The sequence below is a fragment of the Podarcis cretensis genome, assembly GCF_951804945.1.
Source record: "Podarcis cretensis genome assembly, chromosome: 1".
In the NCBI taxonomy this organism is placed as follows: Eukaryota; Metazoa; Chordata; class Lepidosauria; order Squamata; family Lacertidae; genus Podarcis; species Podarcis cretensis.
The window spans coordinates 69,726,267-69,739,408 of record NC_137170.1 but is presented as its reverse complement, the minus strand read 5'-3'; the positions used below and the strand labels follow the sequence as shown (position 1 = coordinate 69,739,408).

The following is a 13,142-nucleotide window of genomic DNA, read 5'->3' as shown; positions in this document are numbered from 1 at the left end:
CCGAAACTATGTAAGAATGTCCAAAGTTTGCAAACAGTGGGTAGAGGTGAAAAGTCACCTGGGGAAGCAAGATAGGAAATAGCTTTTAAAAAGAAAAAGAAAAAAAAGGCTGAGCTAAAGCCCTGTGAGAGATCAATTGTCCAGGTAACTGAGAGTTGAGTGATTGCCTCAGAAAGCCTGATAAGCTTTTGCTGTCTGACTCAAACCAAGGCACCTGAAATCTTCCCGTCAGCAGTTTTTCTGGCTAAAATGCTGGTGACTCCACACCATTTACTGTTGTTGACATTCAGGTCTTCTTCCTTTACCTAGGAAATAGTGGCTTGTTGAATGGGCTCTGGAAAAGGCTGATTACTTTGGAGGTAAAAATCTCAGTCTCTCCATCTTGGGAAATTGCTTCCAATGAAGACCCAAGGGTAGTTAAACCATCTCACGTGTATCGTGGGTGGCAAGGGACAACAAGGCAGCATGAAGTAGGTCACATACACCAGAAACCTTTGGGGATGTCTGCTTGGAGCACCTGTGAATAAAAATGATCTCCTCTTGCATTCATCTCAGACAGATATAGCTATAGAGAAAATATTGTTATGTGTTCTTGTTTGGGATAGGATTTCAGGTTTACGCGTTCCATGTTCTTCCAAGTTTCAAAGACTACTGTGCTTTTGCACTCTTAAGCTGGCTCCTGAGCATGCTTACCCAGAGGTAAAACCCACAGACTGCAATGTATCTTTTTACCAATGAGATTGCTGTTCTGTAAGTGGATAAACTTTTAGCATCTTCCAATTCCCTAGCACGATATATAAAATGTCCAATAAAGCAAGGAAAGGCCCACTAAACATGCACATGTGTCTGGGAGTGTTCATTAGAGCTACAGGAGCAATTATGTCTGCAATATACAAAACACAGACTCAAAGCACCGTCCAACAGTGGAGCTGACTCCCTCAGAAGGTGGTGCTCTCCTTCATTGAAGGTTTTTAAGCAGCAGTTAGATGACTCCCATTTGCTACTGCTACTCAACCAAATGCTATTTCAATTTTTTCCTCAATCAGTTCAAAGACAAACAGCCCTGTTTCACATAACAAAAAGTCCATTTTCAGATTGCGTGTTAAATTTTTCACCCAGTCTGTGGGAACCTACATTTCCAAAGGAAAAAAAAAGTATGATTACTATATCATGCCCTGACTGCAAAACTCAGAGAATGATAAGCTTACTTAAAATGTAATAGATTGCTTGCACTATAATTACATATTCTTGTAGGGCTTCTCACTTTGCCCAGGGAAAGCTTGTCGTTATCTCCTTTCTGAACAGTCCGAAGATGAAGCAAGGCCATTTCTTTTTAATTGCTCCCTCACTATTAATAGCGTGTGTATTATATCTGGCATATCTAATGCTAATTAACATCTTGGTTATAGCATTAATTCTCACATGGCCGGGTTATGTGCTCAATAGGATGAAAGTAATTCCAGGGGAGCTGATTTAGATTTGCATCAGTGATATTTGAACAGTCAACTTCCTATTATCACTGAATATACAGCCAACCACTGCAGTAGTTATTCTAAGCCGTGTTTATAATTATGGAGGACATAAGAGAGGGTAATATAACTTCTGGTGTGCTACAAATAGCTCAGGACCAATGGTGTTGTTGCACGCCACCCCAGTCTCTGAGCGGTGTGAAATTCCAAGGGTTCCAAGAGCTTGTGCACAGTTCATGTTTCCTTTGGAATCAGGTACAGCAGAGACTGTTGAGTCTTTATGATATATGGTTTATTTACACATATATACTACCTGAACCTACGTATGATTAACACCCTGAGAGGGCCTTGCTTCCCCCATAGTTGCAACCTTGAATTCAAGCAGAAACCAAACATCTCTCTCTCTCTCTGGCTTCCGCCTGCTTCTTCTGCAACTTCTAGTTTAACACAAACACAAACACAACTCTCAACTCTGGCCTTTTGTCTTTCTAACTACCAGTGAGTTGGGGGATGGGGCCCACTCATTTACCATGTCACACAGATCCACTTACTTTGTTCCCCTTAATGGCCTATCACCTCACCAGGAAACTAGCTTGGCTATTCTAGGAATTAGGAGACCCCAAGCATTAGAAGTGTCTCAGCATATAGCCTAAGACATCCCCAACCCCGCCCCCCCCCCCATAACTGTATTATAACACCCGAAGTAATGGGTAATTTCAATCACTCACACAGAAAAGTTAGCTCTTTGTTGTGACTGTTCCAGTCTTCTTGTGGATCAGCAATTGGTTAAGTAGCAAGAAGAGAGTGGGAATAACTGGACAGTTCTCAGGAGCAACCCCCAAATAGAGTACTGTAGTCAAATCTGGAAGTCACCAGCACATGGATAACAGTGGTTATGCTGTCCCAGTTCAGAAACAGCAGCACTTGACGCTGGTAGAAGATACTCCAGTCCTACCCATGAATGAGAGAAACAGATCCAGTAACACTCCCAGATTATGAACCTGCTTCTTCAGGCAGAGCATGACCCTTCTCGAAGCAGCAACAATGAAACAGAAAAGTTTTCTGTTGCATAGTAAATGCCCCTTGCTATTCCATGGAGCTTATGTTACCCACAAGACCAGGCTATAAATGTTCTCGAAATATGCCCATCAACAGAAAAGTTCACACCTTCCATAACCCCACATACATCTTTAATTCAAGTAGGGTATTTTCAAGGCATATAAATGTTTATGAGAGCAATGTACTGTTTCTGGAAATAAAGTTATTCAGAGACTTCTGTGTACTAAGCAAGCAGGTACTACCATGTCTGACCCAGCCTTGCACTCATGATTAGAATAATAAAATGTTCACAGGACATTTTCACATGAAGTTGTAAAAGAAATGGAAGTTGAAGAAATGGAAGAAACAGGCAAGGAAGTGGAATCACCCACACTCAGCCTCCATGTGTTCTTTATAATGTCTAAAAAAGACTGTGCACATTTGTACATGAAAAGGAAAATCTGCTTTTTCTGGCTTCTTGATCTTGTGAATGGCACATGACAGCCTCGTGAGCTGAAAGCATGTGCAATGGTTTTGCAAAGTTGTGATGACTAGAATGTATGCAGGGTCCCCCCACTCCACTTGTATGGAGAAGGTACATGCACAGGACCAAAAACAAAAGGGGAGACAGACAGCTGCACAAGTGAATTCTGACATGGTTGTAAGATATTCAGTGTATCAAGAGAAATTTCTTCCTGTTCTTCCGGTTCAATCCCTGGCATCTACAAGTAGGGCTGGGAAGGATTCCTGCCTGAAACTCAAGAGAGCTACTGCCAGTCGGTGTTGGTAATATGTAGCAGAATGGGCCAATGATCTTCCTATGCTCTTATGTTTCACCTCACCTAAGCAGATAGAGAGCCTGTGAACAGAGCTTGTTACCCTGCTCTGTCAACTGCTGGCTAGATGTCAGTGTTGTATTTCTAAATTGCATCAGGACTTTTACCTGTGGAGAAGCTCTTCAGAAATGTAATAAGCCTAAACCTCCTTCTTTAGTAAATGTTCACTAACTCTAAGCTCTAATGAAGAACTGTTCCACCCTTAATCCTATGACTCTTTTCTAACCCTGGGATCATGTCTGGTTCCATGAGTTGTGTCAACTCTGGGTTCTCCTTTAATGTTTTCTTTCAGACACAGAAATGTGTAATAGTCAATTTCTCTAATGGTTCCACTATTTCAGTAGGAGGTCAGAAAGGTTCCTATTAGAGTCAGGTCAGCATTTCCATTATATATGAAAAAGTATTTTTCAGAGATTGTATCTCAGGCATAACATCTATTGCAGGCAGAAAGAAAGCCTGGACAACAAGCTGATAAACACAGGATTCAGATCCTCCGCCAACATTTCTTGCTCCATTTGCTTCAGCACCATCACACAACTGAATCAGGATGTGACTCTTTTTATTTAAAGCCATTTAGCTGCTGCTGCTTTTTGTTCATCTGCAATGGAAACAGATGCTCAGATTTGACACTTGATTGAGAAGGCTCCTTTGCCCATCAGGAAAGCAGGATGTCTGCACCATTGTTAAGGGAGAAAATGCTAATGGGGGGCTTGTTTTAGAACAAATGAGCTGCACTGGAGTATCTCAGGCGCTGAATCCAGGGTTATTGATAAGATGTGTCATATGTCCTTCCAAAAAGCAGGCACAAATGTGCCACTTCTAACTGGCTGCTTGTTTTGTTCTCTTATTCCTTCATGGAGGTGATCAACATATGGTACCATATCAGCTCCAGCTGGGAACTGCCTGGATTTTATTGTTTTCTGATGCAGTCTGAACATTCCTTTGATGCTTTAGTGAGTGTGAGAAACCAAAAGAGAAAGAAGGAGGGAGGGAGGGAGGGAGGGAGGGAGAAAAAGATTACTGAGACATTTTCTGCAGGGAACAAAAAGTACAAAGGGGGACTTTAAGCAATAGTCAACATGAGACTTGTATTCCAGGAAAAGAAAGAGGTTCAGGAGAAGTTTGAAAAGCCTCTTAAACTGTGAAGTGTAGCATGTATGAGGGAGGCTACACTTGTGCTTTGCTGACAGGAAGGATTTTTAAATCGATGGCACTGCCCATCCCTGAGGCGCTGGGACCAGCCATAGGGACTTAGCCCCAGCCAGTTCAGGCTTTAGCCGTGTGCGCCACCACTGCTGCCGACTTACATGGCCCTCAGCGCACTGCCAACTCTCGACCCTGATCTCAGGTGTATTAATTATCTATTTGCTCTTTATATGAGGAGACAAGCTCAGTTCAACAGCTTGGGGCCTGTTACTTTGGTGACCTGCTTCTCCCACACATTTTAAACTGATTTCCAGCAGATTTACTTGTAATGCGATTGGTTTAATAACCATTCCCTCTTCCCAGAAAACTCTGGGAAATGTAGCTTTCTAAGGGGAACAGGGGTTTCCTAACAACCCTCAGTCCCCTTTACAGAATAAAGTTCCCAGGATCCTTCAGGGGAACCGTGAGCAACGTGAGGACCACAACTACAGTGTTGCTGTAATGAGCAAATCCAGGAGAAAACAAGATAATTGGTATTGACTGATATCTCCAGCAGCTGGCATATAAAGTATATTTCTTTGAGAACTGCCCCTTAAAATTCATGCCTCTCTTAAGTTCTCATCCTGCCACAGTTCCCAGAATAAGCAAACAAAGGCTGTAAGAAGGAATCTGTCACAGAATGACATGATGGGCTTCTGACAGCTGTGTTTGAACACCATCCTTCTGGAATGAGAAACAGTGCATTAAAAATAGCCTTTATACAGTATACCAATCATTGCCATACAGGCTCCGTTTTAGTCACAAAGAAACTATTAGACATTATGATGAACCACGTAAGCTCATTTACTGGTGGAAAATGCATTCTTATTAAAGTTTTTTTTTGAAGATTCAGGACAAACAAAGCAACATACTTCTTGACACACTACAGAATTTATCTATGAAATTTGCTCCCACAAGAGGCAGTGATGACCAACTGGATGTCTTCAAAAGGTGATTAGACAATTTCATGGTGGATGTTATGTACTGAGTTGAATAGGATCCAAACTGCAGCAGTCTGATTGGTTCTAGAACAATAGGATTCAGAATGCAGCAGTCTGATTGGTCCTAGAACAATGCAGCAGTATGATTGGTTAGCAGGAACCACCCAATCATGCTCCAGATAGAAGTGAATCCACAACCTGATTGGCTTACAGTAGAATTCCGGAATTAGCCACTCATGCGCAGCCCATTGTGTAAATAATGTATATAAAGCAGATACTTTGAGGGGACTTTCATTCATTCCTCCTCACCACTATGAGCTGAATAAAGAGCATGAAATCACTTTGCGACTCTGAGTATATTTCAGTGGAGAAGGCTATCAGTGACTACAAAACACAATGACTGCATTCTACCTCCACTGTGAGAGGCAGTTATGCCTTTGCCTACCAGATGATGGGGATAGGAAGGTGGGGAGAGTGCTGTTGCGCTCACGTCTTGCATGTGGGCTTCCCATGGATATTTGGTTGGCCACTTTGAGAAGAGGATGTAGGCCTTTGCCCTGGTCCAGCCCTGGCTCTTCTTATCTTCTTAATGTGACTAAATGAATTATTTTTTATGTTAATTAAAGTACCATTTTAAAGATTTCTAGTGTCAGGGGATTCCCACATCCATTTGCCTGCAAGGAATCTCTGCAGGAGTACCCATTCAAGTTGTAGAGAACTTGGGGGAGCTTTTTAGTTAACCTACACCATTCACTTAGGGGACGCGGGTGGCGCTGTGGGTAAAACCTCAGTGCCTAGGACTTGCCGATTGCATGGTCGGCGGTTCGAATCCCCGCGGCAGGGTGAGCTCCCGTCTTTCGGTCCCAGCTCCTGCCCACCTAGCAGTTCGAAAGCACCCCTAAGTGCAAGTAGATAAATAGGTACCGCGTTATAGCAGGAAGGTAAACGGCGTTTCCGTGTGCTGCGCTGGTGCTGGCTCGCCAGAGCAGCTTCGTCACGCTGGCCACGTGACCCGGAAGTGTCTTCGGACAGCGCTGGCCCCCGGCCTCTTAAGTGAGATGGGCGCACAACCCTAGAGTCGGACACGACTGGCCCGCACGGGCAGGGGTACCTTTACCTTTACCTTTACACCATTCACTTGGGACACAGCTCTGTTGGACCTCACAGCTGCCTTTGCATGAACTGACAGGGTTCCCATAAACACAAGGCACATTTTCCCACTGTCACACATTTTAATAGTGATGGGCAAACACTCATTTAGAAGGTGGTCCATCATGACTGATCTGCTCAGTAAGGACTCTCTGATAATCTTCTTACTGAATGTAGTGGATTGGCTAATACCTTGGCTGGTCCACAGGCTGAATCTGGTGCAGAATGCTACAGCCCAAGTGAAGAATGGTGCCCCTTTCTGGGCATATTCCACACATGTGCAAAGGGATCTGTACTGTACTGGCTGCCCATGAGCCAGTTTTACAGTCTTGCTACTTACATATAAATCCCTAAACAATTCTGGACCCGGTTACCTGAAAGATTGACTTGACCTCTATCGCTTGGTAAGCACATTAAGATCAACAAATGGAACTGGGTTAATCTTCTCATGGCCTAATACTTAGCAGCATGTGGTGACATAGAAGCTGGCCTTTTCACTGGTGGAATGGACGTTATGGAATGCACTCCCTGCTGAATGAGAAGCAAACTTTATCTGTACTGGCATTCTGTTGGCTTTTGAAGGTGCACCTGTTTACAATGGCATTCCCTAATCTCTCACCCTGAGTCTCCTGCTTTAATTATTGTGTTCTTTTAATGGGATTGTTTTTATTGCATATTATAACTGGATGTTTATATTTTAATGCTTGTGTAAGTGGTTTTTATATATGCAAACTGCTTAGAAGCCTATTTTGACATTTAGTAGTATATACATTAATTAATTATAATCAGCAACAGCAGGAGGCAGTTGGACTAAATGACCTTTGAGATCCCTTCCAACTCAATGACTCCAACCCTAGTATTTTGCAGAATGGAGATTGGGCGGCGGGGGTGGGGGGAATGAATCAAATAACAATGGGCAGCAGTATAAAAGCGGCATAGAGAATGGCAAATGGATTTGAAAAGTGGTTAATGCTGATATTTATTAGCTGTTCCAAGCAGTATTGCTTATGAAGTCATCCTCCTGCAAGGCCAAATATAAAATGTCTTTACAAATTTAAGTGCTCAATGTGTGTATTGGCAGAATGGGGGGGGCGGGGAGTATTTAAAAACAGAAACAAAAAGAAAACCAGCTAAGTCTATCCATCTGACAGTAGAATATATTGTATTGCCAATGAAGTCCTCCTGCAAATCAATGAGTTAATTATTTCAAATATATGCCCTTAAAGACAAAGAAAGGAAAGGTGAAAAGCAGAAGTTGCTACTAGCAACATTGAAGTAATGCCTGTAAACACTACTCTGCCTTTGTGTATCAATCAAGATGTCGGCTGAAGTCAAGGGAGCCAAGGCGGGTACGCATCACATTTGAATGGCCCCTGCTTGCCCAGTAAATTGACACAGTCTTTCGTAGGCTTTTGAAATTCCACTTTTAATTTCATGGGGTATACTCCCCGCCCCCACTGCCCAATGGAATCGATTTTAGTCATCTCCACTGAATGAAATCTTATTTTCAGCCTGATTTCATTTTTGTCTCCTTAGAGCAGATCTGGATAGGATGAAAGGGAGCACAACCCAGGGAGAGACTAGGAAAAATGCTAAGCCTGAAAGGCATTATTGTCATATTCTATACCTTGTGTATAAAATACAAATTGCATGTGGCATTGGCATCAAATGTGCACACATGTTATACCGTATTTATTGCTATTTTTACCATTAGTTATTACCAGCAGCATCCTGTAGCATCAAAAACTACATTGAAATTGGCAATGCATTTGTAACATGCTATAAAATGTCAACATAGAATTACAGCTTGAAAACTGGGACCAAAATGGCATCCAATGGCTTTTCAAAAATAAATAAAGGTCCACTAGCATTCCAAAAATCTTGACAAATTGAATCTGGTAGGCCTTCCTGGGTAAGGAATTCTATTGGGGGAGGGGGACAAGGAAAAGAGGAAAAGGAAAGAAGGAAGGAAGGAAGGAAGGGGAAGAAGGTGCTACAGAGGACTGCAGAGGCCTTTGTCCTTCCATTAGCAAGGGCTTCAACTGGACCAAAGACCTTTCTGTGAATGGAACAACTCTTCCATGTAGAGAAGGGCTCCCCTGGATCTGAACCTTGTTCACAGTTAAGACCAGCCTAAATGCAGTGGCGGCACTATTGAGAATAAGGCCTCTCCTGGTGATCTCTGTGTATGGAGGACTACTGTGAAAAGAGAGACTCTTGGGCCAAGAACTTTCCCCGATACATCACGTTATTTTTAGGAATGACCAGCTGAATTCTGCATAATTGCAGAGCAGAGCAGAAGGTCATGGCAGCCTCTGAGCATATGCAGAGCACAGGGAGAAGGAAATGGGGTAAAGAGAGAGGATGAGGGGATTGACTGTTTCTTTGAATGGATACATTAGAACTGAACTTCCAATCCAGTGCTGCTGCTGCTCTTCAGGGTAGACCCATTGAAGTCAATGGACATGGCCAACGTAGGTTTATTCATCTCAGTGGGTCTACTGTTGAGTTGGCCTTAAGTTGAGTACAACCCATAGATTTTTTGAAAAAATATTTAAATCATATTAGTATTAATAGTAGTAGTAAATCTAATAGATTTGTCTCTTCCCTGGTTTTACTGGTTGGTTGGGGGGTTTTTCAGGTTGTTCCTAAAGACTTTTCTTTGAGCTTATGCAGAATTTAAAGCAAAGGCCAGGGGTTTTCACTGAGGTGCCTTGAATGATGGTCTAGTTTTTACCCACAGGAGAGCCACAGAAAAAACGTAGTTGGCCAAGGGAGCCATGGACTGGAAAAGATTGAGAACCTGACATGCACAAACCATGGGAAAGAAGAGCTCATCCATACTGGCAGGTTTTGTGTGTGCTGTTTGACAATCTACAAACAAGTTTACTTGCTCTTAATAAATACCGTACCAATGATACGTTTGGTATAATGCTCCAGAAAGTAATCTGAATTCTTTTAACATATACCTACTTTCTCTGAGGAAAGAAGATATTTAAGTTAATCTAAGAGAATAAAATCTTTCCTATTCCCTACTCAGATGTCAAAAAGCCCCATATACAACAGCTCTCATAAATGTATTAAGTTCAGTTTTAAAACTAATGAAGTGTTGTGTTCTCATGGTGGTGTTTTGACTTCTGAAGAAAGACCTTAAGAGTCTTAGTTAGGTGCAAATAAATGCATTAAAAAAAACTGATTCGGAAGAATACCAAAAAAGCTACTGCGAGACAGTGTGGAAATCTCTTGTAGGAAGCATTTTACAAAGTCTTGATGGTCTTATTAAAGGCATTCACAGTAGAATTTCTTTACTGCTTTTGCGCTGCACAGAGAAGCTAATTAGACTTCAAAAAGAGTGGCACAATTTAAAATAGCTCTGAAATGGTGTCAGAAATATGCTAATCCTTTGTGCATGCATACATATACCACCACCAGTGTTGCCAGTTTTCTCATCTTGTTGATAAAGTGTTGATACTCAACATCTGAAGAGTGTGGGATAGCTCCTAAGTACTATCTCACTTCTGGCAATAAGATCAAAACAAACAAAACAGATCAAAATAGCACAGACACCTTTCTCCTTTAAATCTAAAATGAACAGCCAACTTTTCTGATTATTTTTGAGGTCTAACAATCACCTGTGGGTACAATTGCTAGGAGATGCTTGTGGCTTTACCTTTCACAAAACCCAGTTCACTATTACTATTTCAAACTGGGAGAGGAAATCTCCTTGAGGTGACTGTCCCATCCAAAAATGATGACATTGACATATTTTAACTATCTCTGAAACGATTAGCTCAAGGAAAGCTCTTCTAAGACAATGGGATCTGTTTACCAGATACTAGAATTGGACTGTGGCATCTGAAAATGTTGAACATGAGGTACTGGCTTCGATTCATTCACCTACCAACTTGTGTGTGCATACACACATATACACAAGTGCCCAAACATGGATCAAGACTATTTGAAAATATGACCAATGTAAGAATGCATTGGTGTGATTAATAATTATTCATAACATGAGAGTTAGTAAGTAAAAACTTCAGAATCACTGTACAATTTGACAATAAACGTTAGCTTGTCCATTTCAAAGAATATACTGTAGTTCTTTACAAGCTTGTAGAACTTAGCTTAGTGGTAGAACATCTGCTTTCCATGCAGGTCCTAGGCTCAATCCCCAGCATCTCCAGGTAGGATTAGCAATGTCCCCAGTTTAAAACCTTGAGAGCTCTGGCCAGTCAGTGGTGATAAAGATGGACCAATGATCTGACCCAGTGTAAGTCAGCTTCCTGTTTTCCTATGCTTAGTGGTAGATCTTGTGACATCCTGCCTGCCCTCCCAAACAGGGGACTACCTATTTTAGGGTTGCCCACCAGGAGCTTGATTCAACTCCTGGTTTTTATTCCTAAATACATAGAAGTTCATCTGTCAGGGAATGGTCTGAAGACGAGGACTGGAGAATGCATTCTATGGCAGACCAGCTTCTCTCTGATGGAGAGCTGTGTTGTTTTTGCAGAGTCTTTTACGCAGTGGAATGATGAGAAGTACGTGCCACATACTTTACATTACTTTATTTACACTTCAAAGCTGATAGATTACAGAAATGCATCCTGCCTTTGGGAGAGCAGAAAAGCAACATCTTTCCTCTGAAACACGGAGAGAACTGTGAAAAACAGGAAACCAGTGTACGTCACATCTAGTCTCCCTTTCCCGTGGGAAAACCCAACAGCAACTCTGGCTGTGGAATGTAAACATTGCCTCGTGACAAGCACTTCGCTGCACAGTGAAGAAAGCAGAAACCAACATCCTCCCCCTTTCTGTGAACATCACTGGGCAGCGTGTTCGTACAATATCAGTACAAACCCAACTTCTGCACATAGGTACAGTGTTGATCCCTTGATACAATCTTGGACAATACATCAGCAGGAATTTCATTACCTGGCATATAGGACACCGTTATGAGTCCCTTCTGAATACGTTCCCTAGCATGTTGCAACTTCAATTGCAAGTGCTTCGTGCTTTGCTTACAACCTTCAGAATTCAGCAAAGCCAAACATGCTTTGTTGTCCTGGTAAACCTGGATTGGACATTTGACTGGAATTTTCATGTCTTTGCACAATTGTAACAACCATTCACAATCTTTGAGTGAATAAGACAGTGCATTCAGTTCAGCTTCACAAGTACTTAAGCTAACTGTTGTTTGCTTCTTGCATGACCAATCAAATAGACCCTGATTGTACATGTAGCAAACTCCAGACGTACTTTTCCTGTCTGTAGTGTCACTTCCAAAACTTGCATCTGCGAATATCTCAAGACCACCAGACTTCTGATTGTTAAATCTCAGTCTGTAATGCATAGTGCCTTTCAAATACTGCGCTATGCGTTTCAGAGCTTTCCAATCGTTAACAGTAGGATTGTTGACTTGTCTGCTTAGCAAATTACAGCTAACAGCAATGTCAGGTCTTGAACATCTGGCAATGAAGTTTAGCTTGCCTAGCACACTTCTGTACAGTGTAGTGTCAGAAAATGCTTCTTCAGTGTCATCTACCTGATAACCTGTTGTCATCAGTGTGTCTACAGGGTTAGCATCCATCAGGTTTAGTTTGTTTAACACATCAGCAATTTTCCGTGACTGGTGTACTAGAATGTTACCATCTTGATCTCTCTCTATTTCAAGAGATAGGTAGTTGTTTACCTCACCAAGATCTTTCATGTCAAAGTGCTCTTTCAGTTGAGCTAGGGTGTTATAGTACATTGTGACATCCTTCCAAAAGAATAAAAGATCATCAACATAAAACAAGCAATACAGCTTCTTTTGCCCCTCCTCTTTGACAAATACACATGGATCAGCTTTTCCTTGCTTAAAACCTAGAGAAAACAATACCTCAGTGAGTTTTGTGTGCCAACACCGTGCACTTTGTTTGAGACCATAAAGGGACTTCTTCAGAGCACAAACAAATCCCTGTTTTACCTGAACGCCATCAGGTGGAAGCATATAAAGTGATTCACCTAGAGATCCGTACAAAAAGGCTGTATTCACATCAAGGTGACTAATGTGTAGATTCTCCTCTGCAGCTAGCTTGAGCATAAGCCTAATGCTCTCATACCTTACAGTGGGTGAGTAGGTCTCGTGCTAGTCTTCACCTGGTACCTGTGCAAAACCTCTGGCTACCAATCTGGCTTTGTGTCTGACTATCTTGCCATTTTGATCAGTCTTCGCTTTGAAGACCCATTTGCTTCCAAGCAGTTTCATTCCTGGAACTACTGGAACAAGCTCCCATGTTTTGTTCCTTTCTAAGGAATCAAGCTCAGCCTTCATGACATTTAACCATGGCTCAGCTTCCTTTGAATCCAAATCCTGGATTTCTTGGAAACTTGAAGGTTCAAATACATTCTTGGAGCTTTTGACAGGTGCTACTGCTATCTTAGCAAACGCATCAGCAAATCTCTTTGGAGGTCTGCCTTTTGTGGCTCTTTGTGACCTGCGAATTAGCCGTAGGTCTTCAACACTCTCCTCTTCCTTCTTAGGA

The 13,142-nt window shown here is 42.0% G+C and overlaps 1 protein-coding gene and 1 long non-coding RNA gene across 2 annotated transcripts in view; both read right to left on the bottom strand.

The window, feature by feature from the left end:
• GALNT18 (polypeptide N-acetylgalactosaminyltransferase 18) overlaps positions 1-13,142 on the bottom strand; it is a 372,255-nt gene that overhangs the window by 324,000 nt on the left and 35,113 nt on the right. The gene's annotated exons all lie outside the window — the stretch shown is intronic.
• On the bottom strand, positions 3,836-7,337 carry LOC307211066. The gene is made up of 3 exons (XR_013836271.1): positions 6,993-7,337; positions 5,095-5,212; positions 3,836-4,291 (listed from the first exon to the last, which is right to left on the bottom strand). It is a non-coding gene; the product is annotated as an uncharacterized lncRNA (long non-coding RNA).